General features: G+C 37.6%; 1 long non-coding RNA gene across 1 annotated transcript; it reads right to left on the bottom strand.

Moving 5' to 3' along the window:
• Window positions 1-12,551: 12,551 nt before the first annotated feature.
• Window positions 12,552-19,563, bottom strand: LOC125782567 (uncharacterized). Its single transcript, XR_007425281.1, has 3 exons — window positions 19,532-19,563; window positions 15,547-15,573; window positions 12,552-12,802 (listed from the first exon to the last, which is right to left on the bottom strand). It is a non-coding gene; the product is annotated as an uncharacterized LOC125782567 (long non-coding RNA).
• Window positions 19,564-22,706: the final 3,143 nt, after the last annotated feature.

Genomic DNA, 22,706 nt, shown 5'->3' on the forward strand with positions numbered 1-22,706 from the left:
ATGAGCAGCACCACAGAGATGCCAATTATTGTGGTGACACAGTGGCAAGGAAAAACTCCCTTTAAGAGGAAGAAACCTTGGAAGGAACCAAGACTCAGTCCGAGGAACCCATCCTACTCGGGTTGACCCGCTCAGTACAATCAAATAACAAACAACAAACAAATAACAGAACAAAACAACAGTGCAGAGAGATAATGTGGCGCTATAAGTAATACAACAGGTACTATTTTATAAATATAAAAATGTGATGAGCAGAAACTATAGAGCTGTGGCTAATAGGGATGTGACGAGACACTAATATCACAAAATGAGACACGATACTGGGTTCACGAGAAAGAAATGAGATTTAAAAATCTAATTTTAAAGAAACGTCAAAAATGAATTTGACAAAATCATATAACGTAAACTTAACAGACTGGTTTCTCTCACACATTGATTCTATAAGAAATGGAAATAAGAAAAAGAAAAAAAAAACTTTTCTAGGTCTTATTTAGTGCAAACAATAAGTACAAACCACAACCAGTCATATTAAGCCTATGGTTTGTGTTTTTTCTCCTAAATCTCAAATCTCAGAACATTTTTTTTAATACAGTACAGAGCTAAGGGATTAGTACAACTGCCTATGAAACAGTCATGTGTATGATTTACTAACAGTATTTACATATGGTTTGTGTCTTGTTGGTCACTCTGTTACCGTTTATTGTTTCCACTGGAGCCAAAATGCAGCCAGACATACAACTTAAAAGTAGCAGAAGCATCTTCTATACAAATACCCTAATTTTCTTCTTCTGCTGAGAGCTGCTCTCACTGCTCAGCCACCACACTTTCTGCTATCGCTACTCTGTTGCCAGTTCCCTCTTAAAAAGTCCACACTAAACTTTTTTTTCCCGCTTTAAGCTTGGTTTAAGCTTGACGAGAAATTTCATCACGTTTTAATCTCGCGAGATCTCGTCACACCCCTAGTGGTTAATATAAAAACAGATTCTGAGTGTGTTAATGCTAAACAGTGCAGGGCTGCAGAGCCGGAGAACAACACAACGGGCAGTGGAGAGCCAGGCTGGAAACATCAGGAACAGGGAATCTCCATACATGTAAAAGAGATAGATAGAGAAAACAGAAAGGAAAGAAAGAGACAAAAATTGAGTTAGAAAGGTTGTGTAATAATTCTGCTGAGTAGAAGGACAGGGCTGATTCTGGAAAGCTGTAAACACAAATGGACATAATCCAGGCAGGCCGACCGGCCAGGCATCTCAGCACATGTGAGAGAGATAGAGAGAGAGATCAGAGAGGGGAGGGAAAAAAATGGGGTTAGAATGGTTTTATAAAACTCTGCTGGAGTAGGATAGGCACTTGGGAGCCAGCAGCTCAGGGCATGGGGAGAGAAAGCAGATGATTAGGACAGGTTTTATATTTGCTGGGTGAGCTGTGAGAGGAATAGTTAGAAGAGCATAAATAAGAGAACAATTGGGATGAGACTTTTGAAAGATTAAAAGCTTGAGCAAATAGAAATGTTTTGAGTCTAGATTGAGTCTGAGTCCCGTATATTAATAGGGAGGTTATTCCAAAGTTGGGGAGCTTTATAAAAGAAAGCTCTTCCTCTTGCATAGTTTTATATAAATATATATGCATAGTTCAAATATGCATATATATGTATAATATGCATATAATATGCATGTGGAGGATCGTAAGAAGTGCAAGAAGTTCCTCCAGATAATGCGGGGCCAGACCATTGAGGGATTCATACGTCAAGAGAAGTATTTGATAATCTATTCGAAATTTAACAGGTAGCCAGTGTAGGGATGAAAGAATAGGGGTAATGTGATCGAACTATCTAGCTCTAGTAAGCACTCTCGCGGCTGCATTCTGAACTAGCTGGAATTTAAGAAGTAGTTTATGGGGACTTGCAGCCAACAACGCGTTGCAGTAGTCCAGCCTCAAGGTTATGAATGCATGCACCAGCATCTTCCAGAGAGAGTATACTGCAGACTTTAGCTATATTTCGTAAATGAAAGAATGCAGTTTTAACTATGCTACATATGTGTGCATCAAACGAGAAAACTGGGTCAAAGATGACCCCAAGGTTTCTCACAGTTTTATCAGGTATAATTAAGTGCTCGTCTATGTCTACAGTATTAACATTCATGTTTTTATCAATATTAATCAATATAAACACACTGGAATCGATCTCTCAGATAAGATCTGAACCAGGTGAGGGCAGATCCTTTCATTCCTATAATAGATTTTCTAACTTATCGAGCAGAATAGTGTGATCTAAGGTGTCGAAGGCAACAAGATCTATCAGTACATGGATGGCAGTGCTGCCTCTATAACGAGCTGAAAGTAAATCATTGGTTACTCTTAAGTAAAGCTGTTTCAGTGCTATGGTATTGTCTTAATCCAGATTGAAAAACCTCATGAACACTATTGCTTAGATACAGGCGCAGCTGCTTAAACACTATTTTGTCTAGAATTTTGGCTACAAAGGAAATATTATAAATTGGTCTCTAATTAGCAAGCTCGCAGAGGTCCAGATTAGGCTTTTTGATAATGGTTTACCCACCTTTGGCAGTGCTTGTTTAAGTACACACACCTTAAAACTCTCTCTCACACACACACACACTCTCTCTCACACACACACAATCTTTTACCTCCTTTTTGAGGGCAATCAGTTCAGAAAGTGGTATTCTGAAGCTTCTGGGGGGCTTTGATAGTGCACTGGTACAATGTCGATGCCAACAAGCTTGGTGTAGTTCCCTGTGCAGCCCCTGGTCTGTCCACTATAGATGTTGGGGTGTTTCAGACCACCAAATCACATAAGGAGATGAAAGTGGGATTCTGAAGCTTCTTGGGGCTTTGGCAGTGCACTGGTACAATGTTGGTGCTGATGAGCTTGGTGTAGTTTGCGCTGCAGCCACTGGTCTGTCCATTGTGGATGTTGGGGTATTTAAGACCCCTAAGTCACATAAGGAGATGAAAGTGGGATTCTGAAGCCTCTTGGGGCTTTGGTAGTGCACTTGTACAATGGTGGTGCTGACGAGCTTGGTATAGTTCTGGGTGCAGCCCCTGGTCTGTCCATTGTGGATGTTGGGGTATTTAAGACCCCTAAGTCACATAAGGGGATGAAAGTGGGATTCTGAAGCCTCTTGGGGCTTTGGTAGTGCACTTGTACAATGGTGGTGCCGACGAGCTTGGTGTAGTTCCCTGTGCAGCCCCTGGTTGGTCCATTGTGGATGTTGAGGTATTTAAGACCCCTAAGTCACATAAGGGGATGAAAGTGGGATTCTGAAGCTTCTTGGGGCTTTGGTAGTGCACTTGTACAATGGTGGTGCCGACGAGCTTGGTGTAGTTCCCTGTGCAGCCCCTGGTCGGTCCATTGTGGATGTTGAGGTATTTAAGACCCCTAAGTCACATAAGGGGATGAAAGTGGGATTCTGAAGCTTCTTGGGGCTTTGGCAGTGCACTGGTACAATGTTGGTGCTGATGAGCTTGGTGTAGTTTGCGCTGCAGCCACTGGTCTGTCCATTGTGGATGTTGGGGTATTTAAGACCCCTAAGTCACATAAGGAGATGAAAGTGGGATTCTGAAGCCTCTTGGGGCTTTGGTAGTGCACTTGTACAATGGTGGTGCTGACGAGCTTGGTATAGTTCTGGGTGCAGCCCCTGGTCTGTCCATTGTGGATGTTGGGGTATTTAAGACCCCTAAGTCACATAAGGGGATGAAAGTGGGATTCTGAAGCCTCTTGGGGCTTTGGTAGTGCACTTGTACAATGGTGGTGCCGACGAGCTTGGTGTAGTTCCCTGTGCAGCCCCTGGTCGGTCCATTGTGGATGTTGAGGTATTTAAGACCCCTAAGTCACATAAGGGGATGAAAGTGGGATTCTGAAGCTTCTTGGGGCTTTGGTAGTGCACTTGTACAATGGTGGTGCCGACGAGCTTGGTGTAGTTCCCTGTGCAGCCCCTGGTCGGTTCATTGTGGATGTTGGGGTGTTTTAAACCCTCAAACCACGCAAGGAGATGAAACTCTTCAGCACTCTTCATTTTAACTCAAAAAGATCCTAACTGACATACTGAGCATTATGACAGCATCACTACGGGACAGTGTGTGAAAGTATTTTTGTTCATTTAACATTATTTACACAATGTAAATGTACTGGGTTAGTGCTGGTAAAGTGTGTTTTAGCTTTTACAGCTCTGTCTCAACCACTCTAACAATTCACATGCTTTAATTAAAAGCTCTTATATTAAATGTTGTTTTCTGACCGGATTTCTAGAATGCTAAAATACAACTTTTTGAAACTATTTTGTTGTTACTTACTATTTATTTTCTCTCTACGTGTCTCTCTTTCAACTACTCTCACTAATTCTTAATCTGTCTTTTCTTCTTTTTCAAACTTGTCAATTTACCTCAATATTTCTCTAGATTTTTCTCTCTAATTCTCACTCTCTTTTTATTTTTCGCTTTTCTATCCCTCTTATTTATTTTTCTAATTCTCACTCTTTTCTATTTCTCTATACACAACTTTCTATTTTGCTCACTCTATTATTTCTCTTTTTCACTCTTTCATACGCTTTTCTCTCTCTTGTTCTCGTTTTCTCAATCTCATTCTCACTCTCTTTCTATTTCCATCTTTTTATTTTTCTCATTCTTTCTCTAATTCTTACTATGTTTTCTATTTCTTTTTATTTATATTTCTCTCCCTATATATTACCCTCTCTACTTGTCACTCTTTCTATTTCTTTCTCTTTACTACACTCTCTCTCTCTATTTGGCTCTGTACTTTTTTTCTCTCTTTCTACTTGTCACTCTCTTTCTGTTTCTCTCTATTTCTCGTTTACTTTTCACTATCTTTCTCTTTCTTTTTTCTTTATTTCTCTCCCTCTACTTGTCACTCTCTTTGTTCTCTCAACTTGTTACTTTATATTTCTGTCTCTCTTTATTTCTCTAATTGTCTCTACTTGTTTCTATCTATTTCTCTGTCTTTGTTTCTCTTTTTTCTCATTTTCTTTCTACTTCTCTCTCTCTACTTGTCACTTTCTCTTTTCTTTCTCTACTTTTCTCTCTCTAGTTATCTTTTTTTCTTTCTTTCCATTTCTTTCCCATTACCACTCGTCACTCTATACTTCTCCCTCTCTACTTTTCCACTATTTTATACTATCTATCTTATATTGTACTTATTTGTCATTTACGTTAAATGGTGGTTTAAATGTTAAAATGTTTTCAGTCTTGTGCCCAAAATAAGACAAAAAAATGAAGATGCTCACTGAATCTATCTGATTTAATTTAGAATTTTTAGTATTTAGTAAAATGGGTCTGAACTGGAGTGTGTGTCATAATTTTGGTAAATTAAACTATATTTGATTACAATACACAATAAACAGGATTGTGATAGCTGTAGTATGTGTGTAAAGTTCCTGCTGCAACACTCGTGTTTGGGGCAGAAATAAACACTGGATCTAATAATGTGCTCTTCTCTGTTGTAGCATGATTAATAATCTGTGTAAATCCTTTTGATTGAAATAAGTTTAAAATAGGTTTGTTTATGTTATTCAGTTGATCTTCATTAAAGTCTCCACATACCACAGCAGGTTTGTAGTCCATGATCTCAAGGAAGGTCAAAAGGGCATCAAGGTTTGGCAGGAAGTCTGACAGTCTGTAGTTTGGAGGTCTGTACACAACTGCGACCAGGACCTGTTTTGGGGCATCAACCTTTAACAGCAAAAACTCCAGATCTGTGACATTCTGCACATATTGCACTGGACGGGCCTGAAGATGATTTTTAACATAAATGGCAACCCCTCCTCCACTTTTGTTGGACAGATAAGTATAGTTGGTGTAAGAAACATGTCTGTTACGCTGATACATTCTGTAACCATTTAACTGAAGACAATCAGGAACGGTAGAACCAGTCAGATGAGTCTCAGTCAGACACAGAACATCTGATAGGAGGAGTTCATGATGGCTTTTGATGTCTTCAATATGACTCTGTAAACCTTCTGTGTTGTGATGAATGATCTTCAGAGCTGCAGTGAGATTTGGGTCTCTTGCGATGTGCAAAAGTGGCTGAACAGTTTGCAGGTCAGCTTTGGGCATGTTCTCCAGTGCAGCACTGATTTCAGGGTCACAGAAAATCTTTTTCTCATCAAAGTCAATAATGTGTAGTCCACTGAGTGATGTAGTTCTGCTTAGTGCAACATAAGCCATGCCTGGTTCAAAGATTTTTTTCAGTGACACGACAGCAGAATGAGAGGTCATTCCCTGCACTTTATGAGCAGTGCATGCAAAAGCTAACTTCAAAGGAAACTGTCTCCGAACTGTTCCTTTTTTTTTCAGACTTTCCTCTTCTCTCTCAATGTAAACAAGATTATCAACTTCTTCAGATACTTTACGGTGGTGTTTCCATCCTGCATCAGCATTATCCAGCTCAACACCAATCATCTTTACCACAGGAACACTGTTACAGGTCTGTGTGATTATTTTAGCAACTTGACCAAAAGATCCATTGACCAGCCCAGATTCTACATCTATATTTCTGGTGAGCATCACTCGTGCACCAACTGCCACCTGTAGTGTATCCATTAGATCACCTTTCTCTCCTTTAAAAGGGACACCTTGTCTCTGCATCTGTCCTGATCGAGGATCTCTCTTATAATCCTCTGCATCTATATTAGTGATATCTGAAAATCGTGAGGTTATGGCTGCTGAGTTGAAATCATCCACCTCTTTATTAGTAGGAAATATGTGTAATGCTTCTGGGGGACAGTCTTCAATAGGTTTAATGACCTGTTTCAGCATACATCTGTCAGCATCAGTCAGAGCTTCATGTTTCTGTTTCACTCTCAGTCTGTTCAGCAGCTCAGCAAAGGCAAGATCATCTTTCTGACGCATGATTTCAGTCAGTGTGATCATCTTAAAGTGATCTCTCCAGAAGTCCAGCACATGATCCTCATACACACACAGTGGCCTGGCTCGTCCTAGTGGTGGTAACTGCTGAAAATCACCAACAGCCATAATAGAAATGTTACCAAAGGGTTTATCATTTCCCTTAATCTGCTGCAATCTCCAATTTACATAGGCGAACAGTGGTTTAGAAATCATGGATATTTCATCAATGATCATGATCTGTAAATTAGAAAAGTTTGCTCTGATCTCATCAAGACTGTTCCCGAGTCCCTGATATGGAGGTTTCAGGCTTCTTGGGAGTTTCAGGAGTGCGTGGAGTGTTTTTCCATTAATGTTATGACTGGCACAGCCAGTAAATGCACTCAGAAGCACTGTGGGTTTTGATATATCAGCTTCCTCTCTTACACATGGCAGTTTCTGTAAGATTTTGGTGGCCTCTGCATACACAGACTTAATAAGGTGACTCTTTCCTGTTCCTGCTGTTCCTGCTACATAATAAAAAAATGGTTCTGGATTTTCATTCTGCACTTTTCTTTTACACCAGTCCCTTATCTTATAGAACACAGCAGCTTGTGTCTCATTCAGGCTCTGATACATTTTTCTGATCACTGCAGGATTCACCTGTGGAGCTTCTATTACAGGCATGGCTGTTCTGTTATCAGATGTGGATGGAGTGAAATCTGGAACATCATCTGCTTCTGTTATATCAGTGGGATCTGTGGGTTCTTGCTCAACCATGCACTCTAATCGGATCAGTTCATTTGTTGGTGCCAAGTTAGTCCAGGCATCCTCAATAGGACCATTCTGTTCAAAATTCTCAACAGCTTTATCAATAGTTTCACTGTGCTTTTCATACTTCTTTCTGTTCTCATTTACAGTGGTGTAAACCCGCTGCAGTGTGTCTGTTCCTGGCAGTTTAACTGAGGCAAAGGCATAAAAGGCTTCATATGTGTTGAACTGAGTAGTTTTAAGCTGTGAGCTGCTGCGGTGGGGCAGGTACAATTTTAGTAGTGTCCCGTAGAATTTTTCGGGATGTTTCTGTTGTGAAAAACGAGCAAATCGGATGATGGCAGGTTTTCCTCTGGTTCGCTTTTTGATGTGTCCCATGTCATTCTGAAGTGGAAGTACCTTTTTTCCCTTTTTCTGATCTCCATAAACAACCCGATATTCACTAGCAAATTCAGCCATGCACATGTTCTCAAACTCAGGTGTTTCAGGCCTAGCCATGTACTTTTCTGCCAATCCAGTCATCCACACGTTCTCATCATCAGGGGCTTTGTCCTGTAAGCAGCTCATAGGCAGACTCATCTTTACAGCATTATCATCAGTCGGTATGAAAATCACAGCACGGGATGATGATTTCAGTTTTAGACTGCAGGTTCGAGCTACAGCTTCCTGTGTACTGACCTCTCTGTTTTTAGAGTAGGCATGCATCACCTGTTTCATGCTTTCTCTCTCAGATGTGGTGGGACACATGTCTTTAATCACTCCTTTCAGGTATTCACTCATTTCATGTTCACCCTTTGAGATGTATGACAGAATGTACATTATACAGGTGTATGGGTTCAGGATGTATTGTATGTCCATGTTCGCATTCCAGGCTCTGAGCAGCAGTGGATTGTAGCCGTTTACCCAGCAATCATTTGGTTCACGTTGCATTATAACTACACTTGCTGAACTGAGACTGTTTACATTGTCTTTATAATCGTTATATGTCATTTTTACAGTTTCTAGCAGCTGTGTGATGCTTCTAAAGTTCTGAGTCTTATCATTTAGCAGATCCCACACTGGCTGAAGCTTTGATTTAGCTTGTGTCACAGGTTCATCTTTTTCTGCACCTTCATCATCAGAATCAGTGTCAGGGGGTGGTCTGGGCCGTGTGATGAGTGTTTTTTTCATGGGGGGTTTAGGAAATCCAAACCTGCAGTGTTTATTGTTCTTTTTACATGATTTAGAGTGGTTTCTGCTGTGTGTTTGAACTTCTGAAACTATTCTGTTCAGTTCAGGGTCAGTGTTTGGGTCAGGCAGTTTGCATGAAATGTGTCTGTCGATGAAATCACAAACATCCTGATCTTGGTCATTTTCAAACTCTGGAGCACCTTTCACCCAGAATAAGCAGTGAATGTGTGGAGAGCCTCTCTGTTGGAACTCAATGCGAAAAAAGAAGTCAGCAATCTGACCAATGGGCTGAGCAGGAGACTGAATAAGGTTAATAAGAGCTTCTACACGTTTCTCAAACATGCGCATGGCTGTGACAGGATTACTGCGCAGTATCTCACATTTCTCTGACCAGTCCAGGGCTGAAAAGTCCACCGATTCACCTTGCTGTGCTTTAATCGCTGTGATCACTTCAGGCCATCTCATTTCTGCAGCACTGAATGTACAGAAGAACGTGGGCGTTCCCAATTGACGAAGCATGGCAAAAAGATCTCTGAGTGTTTTTTCCCAGTAGGCAGGCGTTCCTCTGAGTGGCTGCATGAATCTTGTGCCCTCATTATTGTGTATGAGTTTATCTAATTCACGTTTGTCCTGTAATAGCGCACTGTTGATTTTTCGGCCTTCACATGTCACTGATTTTGCTTTTCTCAGTTGGATTGACATGCTGGAAGTTGCTTGATGCGTTTCAGTAACAAATTGAGCAAAGAAAATGTAGTTTGTGTCTCTTGCAAAGCGATTATCAGCAGAAAAGAGCCTGGCATTGAAATATCTGCTGGGTGAGAGAGCTATGTGTCTGTCTGGTTCATCAAACGTATTTTCACCAGAGGGAAACTGAACAGGAAAAGCCATCGCTTCCAGTTTAGGAACTTTAAACATGCTTACTGGATTGTTTCTCTCAGCTGGAGCAATGCAAAATATTCCATCATTGAACGACAACAGATGCTGACCGAGATCTGGAGGTTGTAGACATGTGTCTAATGCGAGACCTGTGTTCTGTTCTGTGCTTTCAGCCTCATTATCAATATCATGTTCATTCTCAAGGTTCTGCTCTGGTGAGTCATCATTGTCAAAGTTCATGTTCAAGTCTATTTCATATTCTGGAATATCATCAGCATTTATTGGATCTGAAAAATCATCAAATAATTCATCCTGCTCCACATTGTTTACTACAATGTCTCTGTATTCAGAGTGGATTTCCTTCAGTTTAAGTAAGGCAGAAAGAACCTTCTGCATGGATATGGTCTGAAACTGGTAATGGCCTGAGTAACACAGTCGTCTTTTCAGCTTCACTGTGAGTAGCTGTGATTCACTGCTGGGTCTGGGTAAAACATTTACTGTTGTTTCAACATCTGAAGGAACGGACACAACAGCACCTTTAATGGCTCTCTGCTGACCTTTGGGAAGACTGATGATCTTGGCAAAGCACACATATTTAGCAATGACATGTCTCTCCAGTATATTTAAATCACACAGTTCTGCTGGAATGGGTGTGAGTTGGAGTTTGTTTACAAAAGCAATCGAAGGCATTCTCCCTTTGCTCAAGTTATCATGACAGCTGTGGCAGATCCATTCATGTTTCATTTCTTCAGGTGCACAGTTATCATTACAGTCAGAGGAACAGGTATGAACATATTTTCCGGTCAAGCAATTTGAAGCTACTGCTGGTTTTTTTTGATAGTTTGTGCGATCACACAGACGGACCTGATCAGAAAATAAGGCTCTGTGACAGACTGTGCAAATGTAACTTGGACCAGCTTTTATAATTTCCTTAAAAAAAACTAGAGCTTTCTGCACTTCTGGATTAAGCGATTCATTGTTTTGTGTTTGTTGTGTTTGTACTGGTGTGTTTCTCTGCTGCTGGAAACAGGTTAGTCTGTATTTCCTCTGTATTTGTTGAGCACAGTGTATCTTGTGTAGGGTTTTAAGTCTGGATGCTCTGTTTTTTAACCGCAGTAAGCACTGTTCTCTGTGAATCATCCTGAAATGCAGATCAGTCTGGTATAGGCTTTTAAATTTATGTTTCTTCTGCTCAGAAAAACTCTGCTCAGTTCTGTACCGCTTTGAAAAATACTGCTTCTGCCTTCGCCTGAAAGCCTCTTTTTGGTAGTTATTAATAATGTACTGTCTCTGCCTTTCTCTGTAATCTTGGTTATTTCTGTAACGGTTCTTAATGTATTGTTTCTGCTTTTCTCTGTAATCTGGGTTATTTCTGTAACTGTTCTTAATGTATTTTTTCTGCTTTTCTCTGTAATCTGTGTTATTTCTGTAACTGTTCTTAATGTATTGTTTCTGCTTTTCTCTGTAATCTGGGTTATTTCTGTAACTGTTCACAACACGCAGTTTTTGCTTTTCTTTATATGCTGTGTTGTCCATGTAAGTAAGTCTTATTGAATTTTGCTTTGCAAATCTGTAACTTACATTTTTAGTGTAACACAATCGGTTGCTTTGTTTCCTTTTTTCTCTGAATTTAGGATCATTTGCATATTTGTTTCTTAAATTTAATTTTCTCTTATTTTCTGCCTCTGTCTGGATGGACTGATCTTTTTTCTTATTGCATTTTTGCTGATAATATTGTCTTCTTTTCTGAGGTTTGCTTAATTTAGCCACAGGATGTTCCACAAATTGGCTAGTGTCAGGGTATAGATTAGGACAAGGGTCCACTTCTATTTGCACCTCTCTTTCGAGATTATCAGTAGTGGCTGTTGTAGCAGCTATGTTAAAATTTAAAAAAGATACAGGAAGAAGCTCATACTGACTATTGTCCTTCAGTTTAAGACACACCTGGTACAGTATTAGTAACCTTTCAGTCATGTCCTCTAAGTTTGCAAACGTGAGCATCACAGCTGTACCTGCATTCTCTTCAGGTGTTAGTCCATCAGGTGTTCTACAGTGAGGATCAAAGAACCCAAATCTACCTGAGCGATCTCTGAATACAGCAACACACATTCCTCCAGTAATCAGCAGAGCATCAGTTACATCATTTCTCAGACAGTTTAGCGCTCTTTCCAGATTCACATATTCTTCCATCCCCTGTGGGGCCTCATCTCTCAGAAACCCGAATCTCTGTGGGTGTTTAATAACGCTGTAACACTGCGAGTCTGTCTCTACTGTACAGGGCAGCTCATCAAACGTCAGAAGGTTACTCTGAAACCTCCCTTCATTCAGTAAAGATTGTTTAACATGAGTATAAACAGCATCACCCTGCGTTAATATCTGGTCTAGGTTTAGGCTGGTCAGGTCATTATTTTCACTGTGTACTGCTAGAAATGTAAGTGAATTACAGGTACACTGTACTCCTCTAGATAACACTTCATATCTTTCATCACCCTGCCAGTGGGATGCCAGCACTGTGGTCACGTGTGTACTACTGTTGTTCACCAGCTGTTTAGCATATTTAGGTTTTCCCTTCGCTGCTTCACGCTGCTTTGCTGCAACAGCTTTTTTGCTTCTCCTCGGCATCTCTTTGATTTAACAGTATATTACAGTAAAAAAAATGTGTGATTAAACAATTTTAATCTTAGTTACAAATTACTTACAGCTTCAGTGAATAATGTGAATGTCTGTGTCTTCAACTGCAGATGAGGTCCAGAGAAAGGAGGTCTTTGAGTGCAGATGGTTTGCTTTAGAACCCCTGAACTGAAACAGATCAATAGAAAACACTGCACCGGGTAAAATGAGAATAATAACAAATCTGTATGATAGTCACCTATTTTCAATATTCAAAGGGTATACATCAATGTCGCTTTTCAATATTCAAAGGGTATAGATCAATGTCGCTTTTCAATATTCAAAGGGTATAGATCAATGTCGCTTTTCAATATTCAGTGGGTACAGAACGGTGTCTGTGACATGTTTCACATGCAGATTGCACGAGAATAAACGTGGGAAAGAGATAAAGTGGGGAGGGGATGAAGATTAAGAGAGACAGAAAAACAGATATAAAGGAAGAGATTCTCTCCAGTACCTGTAAAAAAAAAAACAGAAAAAAAATTATACTTAGGGGTGTATGAAATATTATTTTAGGCCCATATCGCCCACCCTAGTTATACTTAGTATTAAGTTCTAACAGCTACTGATCAATGGACTGCTCTTAGACAAATGTGACAAATTTCTGCCTGTGTGATTCACGCAAAAGCCATTTTTTGACATTTATTTCACTTCAGTCCTGAATATATGGAGTGCATTATGTCTCCTTATGTTGTGCTGTGTGCTCGAACTGCACTGTGTGCTCTGAACGACAAGACGTTTTCACCCCGGATTTTTTTGTGTTTTCACACCAGATTTTTTTTTTTGTGTGTTTTTACCCTAGATTTTTTTTAGTTTTCACCCCGAAATTTCTGTGGCCCACACCACGGCTTCCCTGCTGCATACGCAGGCCAGGAGTGCCGCTGCTTCATGCATCTCCACTGCGCAAGCCGGCCCAGTGAATTGCTGTTTTTGTGTTTTCGCACTTAGGCTATTTGCTTAAAAAAAAAAAAAAAAAAAAATCAGTTTAATGATTGTGCAGTGCATAGCCGTATTACTGATTTTTGCACTTGGGCTATAAGCTCAATATAAAATAGTTGTTTGTTTAGAAATTATTTTATATTCTTAAACCATGTTAAATTATATTAGAGGAAATTCATTCACACATCGTTCTTGTATGATGTATGTTCTTGCATTTGTAACTGATTTAGCCCCTACTGTTGCCACATTACCCCTTACATTTTATTATATAAATCAGTTTCGAATTGCCTGCAAGTTTTTATCATGTATAATAGAGGTCTGCACGGGATGGCTTTTTTAAACCCACTCCTCCACGCTACCCTACTTCTTTAGGTTTTTTTGTTGCTTGCATAAGAATCATTGTGTGATTGCGTGAGAGAGTTGGAGTTCTGGAAAGGGAAAAAAAAAAAAAAAACGAACATCCGATACCAAAATTAGAAAACAAATACCTACTCAACGAGCGAATATCCGAATACCCGAATATTTGGGTCCAGCCCTAGTGACAGTAGACAGAGTTACTCTCAGATCAGATCAGTGTTCAGCCTGTTTTTCTGCATTGACTTGAGCTGTAGGTAGAAAAGCTGCAGCCAAAACTCCCTCAGTTGTGTTTCAGCTGTGCCGAAATCAACACCCAGCCATAAAAAGTCTCCCCTCTTGGGAGGTGGTGCAGGTGACCTGTTTCTTTTTCATTATCTCTTATGAGTCAGCGGAGCTTAGAACAGCATTTTGCTGTTCCATTTTTGGTGTGTTTTTCTAAGTAAAGTTAAAGCCAAGAAGATGATGCTTACGTGCTCCAGAGAGGTTGCTTTTCCTGGCGGGGGTCTGAATTTGGCACAACATCGGCAAACTAATGGTGGTTACCATGACAACAAGAATGCTGCGTGCGTTTGACGCGTGACTCTTTCAGTCACTTTTTTTCCAATATAAAACACGACTAAGTCAGATGAGCATTAGTTACTATTATTATGTTTTAAATGTATTTTTTTTTTGCAAGCTATCTGCGACCTACCCATGATGTGTCTGCAACCTACTTTTGGTTCGCGACCCACCAATTGAGAATCACTGCTGCCGAGAGTTGATGCTTGTAGGTGCTATACTGATACAGCTTCTTGCAAGTTAATTTTCAGAGATTGTTGTTTTATTTTTAGTTTAGAATTTCCTTGTTCAATTAAAAAGTGATTTGCATAAAAGGTGCCTGTTTGTAGCACCAGACTCCCACTCGGCTGAAGAATCAACCCTCTGTGGTCATATACCTTGCAGAATTACACGTTAAAAAATGATTTGACAAATCACAGATTATCCATGGCCCCTTATACCCCTACTTAAGATAACAATAAATTAACCTTGCTATAAGGGCTGCACAATATATTGTTAATTTTAAAATTCTCTCTTTCAAATAACATTTATTTTGTTTTAAGTGCATTTTATATTTTTCTCTTTCAAATAATATTTTTATGTTTTAGTGCATTTTACAATTGTCCCTTTCAAATAATATATTTTGTTTTAGTACATTTTATAATTTTCCCTTTGAAATAATATTTTTTATTTTAGAACACTTTATAATTTTCCATTTCAAATAATATTTTTCGTTGTAAATATATTTTCTAATTCTCCTTTTCAAATATATATTTTTTTGTTTTAGTGCATTTCATAGTTCTCCCTTTCAAATATATTTCGTTTTAAGTGTATTTTTTTATTCTACCTTTCATATAGTATATTTTTAAATATTATTTTTTGTTTTAAGTTTGTTTTTCAAATATTCCCAATAAGTACTCGCAACAAGACTGAAGTTATCCCAATGGATCAAAGGTACATCACTGTAGAGACGTTGGCGCTGGTATGTAAATTGTTCTCCTTTACTTTAAAATCACTCATAGTCGCTTTCACAGCAGTTCACAACTACAGCTACAGGCGTGACTTTTGTTTTCCACCTCTTTTCAGCCCCTTCCCTTTTAAGGGCAGTTATTGTCTGTCGCGTCCCAATACACTAGCTGAGGCAGCATTGAGAAAAGTCCTGCATTGTTTAATATCACAATATATATATTCGTAAATATATATCATTGCTACTATACTGTAGTACACTGCACAACAAAGTAAGCACTAAAAAAATAACTTTCCATTATATTTTTATCCAATTTTTACTGATGTTAACACCACATTATTGTAATAACAGGTAAAACCACATTATATTTAAGTTTACTGAAGAAATTATTTTCAACTTACTCTGAGAATGGAAGGTGTTTCAACAACCTATACACAACACAAACAAACAAAAAAAGAAAAACAAAAATAATGAATTAGATAACATTTAATTAATTTCATACTAAATGAAAACATTTTGTACACAAACCTTTAAATAAGCCTTTAAATAAACCTTTAAAACAGCACGCTTTTTCCCATGTGCTGTGAAACTGCTGTCTCCAGCAACACTAACTTCAACCTGAACAGTACACAGACTGACCACATGACCACTCCCAGTTTCCTACATGGCCACTGATTGCTTCAGCACAGAGATTGTATGCCCTTGCACTTTAACCATTTCACTTATACGCACTCTGCACTTTAATCAACCTGGCCTACATCTACTATTATACACATATGAACTATATATAATGTACCGCTGTCACTACTGCACTTTAAACACTTTTAACTTTAAACAGTACTTCATCACACAAACATAATCATACAAAGATAATCTTATTGTAACTTTTGTCTGTGTCCCCTGTTCCTTAATAGTGTTTCGTTTTACTGTACAACCCTGTATCAGTGACATTAGTCACTATCAATCGCTTTATCCATTGAGGGTCATGGGGGGGGGGGCTGGAGCCTATCCCATCCGGCATGGGGCGGAAGGCAGGACAGGCCGCCAATCCATCCAAACAGACACAGACAGACACACAGACATTCTCTCACACCTAGGGGGCAATTTGCATCTGACATCCAATTAGCCTGTCTTTGGACTGTGGGAGGAAACCGGAGCACCCAGAGGAAACCCATGCAGAAAGACCCGGGTCGCCCCAGCCGGGAATCGAACCTTGCTGTGAGGCGGAAGTGCTACCCACTGCGCCACCGTGCCGCCCGTATCAGTGACAATGACAATAAATTGAGTCGAATTGAATAATTAATTTACACTATGAATGTCCAATCAGCAATTTTTTTAAGTAATTTAGTTTTCACTCCAAAAAAAAGAAAAAGAAAAAACATACATACACCCTTGCAAACTGTATCTGCCACATACTTCAAAACGAATAAGAAAAAAATAATTCACGGTCAACAACTTTTAGAGTAAAGCTAGTAGTTCTACCACAGTAGTTCTACCACAGTAGTTCTTGATTATTTTATAATGTTGTTTTAGATTATTTAACATCCATGATTTATAAATAAAGTTTTACATTTATAAACAATGTTTAAAAAAAATAACTGAATGTTAAAAAAAAATTAAATCTAGAGCTGTCATTATTGATTTTAGGAAATAAGCTGTGATATATTTTGAACATCTAGTAATCACCTAAAAAAGGGTAACGCTAAACAGAAAAAACACTTTAACAACAAGCTAAGTACAGTAGGGTTTAAACCTCTTATGTTGAAGTGTTTTAAATTTAATTGAATACAATGGATTTTTAACCTCCAAGCTTTCTCTTTTGGAGATTATGATACGTGAAAATTATTTAGTTTTGAATTAGTGCTTATGAATTCCTTAATAATCTTGACAGCTCTAATGAAACCTCAAACCATGTATTGTTGGTATATATTAAAATGTTTTGCTTACACAAGAAACGTCCAAAGCATCAACTGTAAACAAAACAGAAAGCCATCTTCAGAAAAAGTGTACATCTATATGTACAAGTAATTCATTATCAACCATTAATGTTTCATACTGAGCAATGATCTTTAGACAGACTTTAGATTCAGGGTTCATACACCTTTTACAAGAAAAAAATCCAGCACTTTTCAAGCAATTTCAAGGCCCAATTTTAAGTTTGTCCAACATCTTTCACCTGTGGTAAATTAATGCTAACAGTGATGTCTCAAAACTGCGATTCAGCGATAATCAATATATCGCAGAATTATTCTCCACACTTAATAGTGACTATGCTACTAAAAAAATACCAAATCCCTGGGTGGCTATGCTGCAGATAAAAACCCTGGGTGGGATTTTTACTTTCTGGACCCACCTGTAGTATTTTCCCTGATAATTTATTTTTTTCCAGGGTGCATTGTACAATCTGGACTTACAGTCATTGTTTGCTTGAGTGTTAAAACCGTGTAAAAAAGTAATAAAAAATGTAATGTAAAAGAAAAAAAAACATATATATATATTTCAGTTAAACATACACTAGGGTAGCACAGTTTGACAGGGTAGCAGAACTCAACAGAACACTGGCACTGTTAACGCGGCGTCAGCGTTAGCAGAGATCAGCTCATTTCACGGCACTGAAGTGGAGCCAATAGCGTGGGTGCTTTTCCTGGAGGGGATGCTGAATTCAGCAAAACACCGGCATTTAGTCAGAATACCATAAACCGATTAAACCTTAATTTAAACTGCAGTAGATAGCTAGCTTAATTAGCTATAATACTGCCTTTTTCTCATTTGTTGCTGAAATTGTAACTGGACAACATTATGGAGTAATTAGTTACTGTAGTCAACTGTATAAAGCTGTACTCACAAGCACAGTAATGATAAACAATGAATGTAACGTGTTTCCCCTCCAGGAAAAGCACCCCCTCTCACTGAATCGATACAGCAGTGCAACATTTTATATCTTTCTCTGAGAATAATTTATCAGCATTTTATTTAATGTATATAGCTACAGCTGAAAGTATTGTACAACATCTATATAAAACACTAATAAGGTTATTGCTCTGTTATAGCAAATGTTGTATTAACCAATGGCTAATAATACACTATAAATGACTGAACTGCATTTGATATTTTAAGTTTGAAACGGCATTTAAAATAATCTACAGGTGCTTGAAATCCTGGAAAATTACAGAATTTTAACATTCTGTTTTCCAGGCCTGGAAAGTGCTGGAATTTTGGAGAATGTGCTTGAAAATGCTTGAAATTGTAACTGCATTTACTTTACAACAAATATCTCACTACATAAGTTTTTTTTTTTTTAAGCACGGAGAGCAGGAGAGTTAGCTAGCTATGCTAAAAGCCAAGCTTTGGATTCATCTAAATAATAATAGTAATAATCCGGAGTTACGCGTATAATATACTATTAGGCTAAGCCGAGCCCGCCAGTGTTAAAGTGGTGTCACCGTCCTCCAACAAGCCGCTATTGGCTCCACTTCAGTGCCGTGAAATGAGCTGATCTCTGCTAACGGTGACGCCGCGTTAACAGTGCCAGTGTTCTGTTGAGTTCTGCTACCCTGTCAAACTGTGCTACCCTAGTGTATGTTTAACTGTAATATATATATATATATATATATATATATATATATATATATATATATATATATATATATGTTTTTTTTTTCTTTTACATTACATTTTTATTACTTTTTTACACGGTTTTAACACTCAAGCAAACGATGACTGTAAGTCCAGATTGTACAATGCACCCTGGAAAAAACTAAATTATCAGGGAAAATACTACAGGTGGGTCCAGAAAGTAAAAATCCCACCCAGGGTTTTTATCTGCAGCATAGCCACCCAGGGATTTGGTATTTTTTTAGTAGCATAGTCACTATTAAGTGTGGAGAATAATTTTGCGATATATTGATTATCGCTGAATCGCAGTTTTGAGACATCAATGTTCAGCAAAACACCGACATTTAGTCAGAATACCATAAACCGATTAAACCTTAATTTAAACTGCAGTAGATAGCTAGCTTAATTAGCTATAATACTGCCTTCTTCTCATTTGTTGCTGAAATTGTAACTGGACAACATTATGGAGTAATTAGTTACTGTAGTCAACTGTATAAAGCTGTACTCACAAGCACAGTAATGATAAACAATGAATGTAACGTGTTTCAACAATACACACATACTGTCCATTACAACTGCCATTCTGGTGACAGGGCTAAACTAAAGTGCTTGATTGCTGACTGATTGCATTTGTGGGAAATTGTGTACATTTCTGTTTTCTTTTCTTTATTTTGCCAAACAATCTCTTAGAATACTCTAATTTCTAATTATAATTTATTTAAAAGTGTTGGTACTAATCAATCGTTGAATCAGTTGTTTATTTGTACTTACAAGCACTGCAGTGTGACAGCTTTCTTGTTCCTATAAAATAAGAAAAAATGAAGAAATCAGACACTTGATAAGTTAATCATAAATCAGATGATCCTTTTTTGGTGTCAGGACCCAGTGTGTTACGACTAAAACAGGCTAGGAAACACTGGTTAATTAACTACAACTATAGCCAGGAAATTATTAAATGACTCTAAGTAACATAACTACTCATCAGAACTTTATAGTATCATTATAGTGCCATTATAGTACACTGCGCAATGTAATAAACCTTATTACTTTTAGAAACCGGGCCTACTGGAGAAATTATTTTCAACTTACTATAAGAACAAAGAGTTCATTTGAATGGTAAAATGCACACAATGTACATGTGCATTAAAATGGTTAACTTAAACTTGGAATGTCAAGATCAGCAACTGCAGAAAATAAAAATGTATATTAGTAAAAATGAAAAAGAAAGGCCAGTATTTAGTAAACTATCAAGAAAAGCCCAATTCATGAGCTTCATATAACAAAGCATGTTAAAGGATTTAATGGCAACTAATAAATACAGTAAATGTGGTAGTTCTAAACAATAGTTCTGAATAGTTTAATAGATGTTTAACCCCTACTTTCTGATAGCAGAAATAATACAACTTTAAATGATTGTTTGCATGTTGTTTAATAATTGACAGCTCTAACTAAATTACTTAAGAAATGTATTATTGATATGTACTGAAATTGTTTACTCACACAATAAATGTCAGTACTGCAACTGTTAACAAAATAGAAAGTGATAAAAAATGCATATATCTAGCAAATAATTAATAATTAACCATTATTGTTTCATGCTGAATGGTTTTACCAATTTCTGCCTGAAATTACATACCCAAATTTGAAGGCTTTTCACGCTAATATTAAATATTTCAGTGGCAATTTTGTGAATTAATATTACTTAGAAGCCTTAAGTAAATGAATTGAAAACCATATTTGCGAAAACCGCAAATATGCAAATTATAAATAATATTTATAATAAAAATGCATATTTCGCCCTGAATATTTATTTTATGAAAGGAAATACAGCTAAATAACTGAAAAACAGAGATCTAAGCTTTAATATGGCATATTGGGTGTCTATATAATTATCATAAACAAAGCCAGATATTAATTAAGAATTTGTCTGGCCCGTGGGAGGGTCAGAGCGCATTTTTGTGTATTCTGATCATACTGTAACTGCATTTACTATAACAGAACGGTAAGCTTGTTACTAATAATGACAAGATTTTGTACAATAATGTTAACAGATTATGAACCAGAAGCAGAGAAATTATATTTAATTGCTTGCAGATGAACTTACATAATCTAAACTGCTGATAAAGTATTCACATTATTCATAAAATAAGAATTTTCACTGCTGCGTCAGCGTTCAGTCAGAATCAGTGACTGAGGCCGAATAGTATATAGCTGCAGAACCGGAGACTGCAGTTTCAGGACCGCAGTTCTAGGACCCTATGTTTTTGCGACAATGCCACCTAGCGAAATTAATGACTTACTACTTCTTAATATAATATCACAACTTTAGCTAACTACTTAACAGATTTAAAGACTTATTTCACCAATATATTACCAATTCAGCTAACTACTTCTACTACACTTTTTAATGTTTATTTCACCCAAATATTACTTTGTCTTAGATTTTTGTCTTAGAACTCCCAACCATATATCAAAAACACAAGGAAGACTTGGGGCTATAATATTTATTTGTTATCTGAAATGGATTCAAACTACTTTTCAAAAGATTTAATTTTTTTTGGAACTTCAAACTACTCTAGTGTCTATTTGAGCTGGGCTATATTAAAAAAAAATCCCAATATTCTGAAGGCATTAATAAGATGATCCGCCGCTTTTTGGGAGCACTCTTTATGCTTTCCTGAGGATTTCTACAGACTGGAGAGGAGTATCAGGTCGAGTTTGGTATCGGATTGAAGCTCTCACTCTGCTGAACGGGGTGAGTGCTTTTGTTTGGGTCTGAGCCGCGAGGGCGGGGTGAGGGGCTCCTCAGAGCGCTGCTCCAATTTTTCCTATGAGATGAATCTGAAGTTAAAAAAACTTACTCTTTTGCCTGTAACTCAGTAACGATACACTTTAGTGATGAAAGGCGTATATCCCCGTAATCCTGAGAGCCTGCCCGTTCGTTTGATGTATATTTTAGCCCCCTTTGGTAAACTATGTCGTTATGAAAAATATGAATATTCATATCATAACTATATTTTTTTCTTAAAATCTTGTCTGCAAGGTATATTAACACTGGAATAGTTAATATTTGAGAATATATAAAGATAAAATGACCTAGATGACTGAAAACCTGAGATTCTAAGCTTTTAAATATATAGCTTGTCTATATTGACCCTACAGTTACTCAGATAAACACAAGCAAATATGATTTTAATAATTCATGCGGATTTCTGGCCCGCCGGCGGGCCAGGGCGTGTTAAGAGGTTAAACACATGAACAATTCTTAATAATGATTATGATTATTTATTTTTTAATTTTGTAAACAGACGGCACAATTTAAAATAAGGCATAACTTTATCTATATATCTATTTTACCAACAGGCCTATGGTGTGAACTGGATCGTGAGATCACAATTTCGTTCCACCTCATGTACCACATGTGATGGAAATGACAATATAATCTCCTTGAATCCTATTGTTCCCTTTAAATTTAATATGAAACTTTTTTATGAATATTAAGCAGCCCCTGTGAAACTTACATGCAGCTTTTTATTTAAAGATGTTACAAACATAACGTAGTTGTTATATGTATCTTGAAAAGCAGACAGAATAATCAGCAAAATTGAAAATGTTTATACAATTACTATTACAACTGACAGCACGTATTGTTCAAGATTATTAACTTAATTATCGTACAACAGTATTTATTAAATAGGTTATAACGTTACACCCAAGACAGTAGGCTAACGTTACTCTGATTAAATGTACTGAACATATGATACAGACATTTTTTGTCATCTTTTATTTTTCAATCTATGTGCTAAGCAGAACTAATTATCATATCGCGCTATGCTTTCATTAAAAATATAACTAACAGGCTAATAGATGTTTTAAAGCAAGCTACCCTAGACTAACACATTACTTAATATTAGGTGCTTGTAATGCTTTTCGGCTACGTATGTAA

The sequence above is a fragment of the Astyanax mexicanus genome, chromosome 1 (genome assembly GCF_023375975.1).
Source record: "Astyanax mexicanus isolate ESR-SI-001 chromosome 1, AstMex3_surface, whole genome shotgun sequence".
Lineage (NCBI taxonomy): Eukaryota > Metazoa > Chordata > Actinopteri > Characiformes > Acestrorhamphidae > Astyanax > Astyanax mexicanus.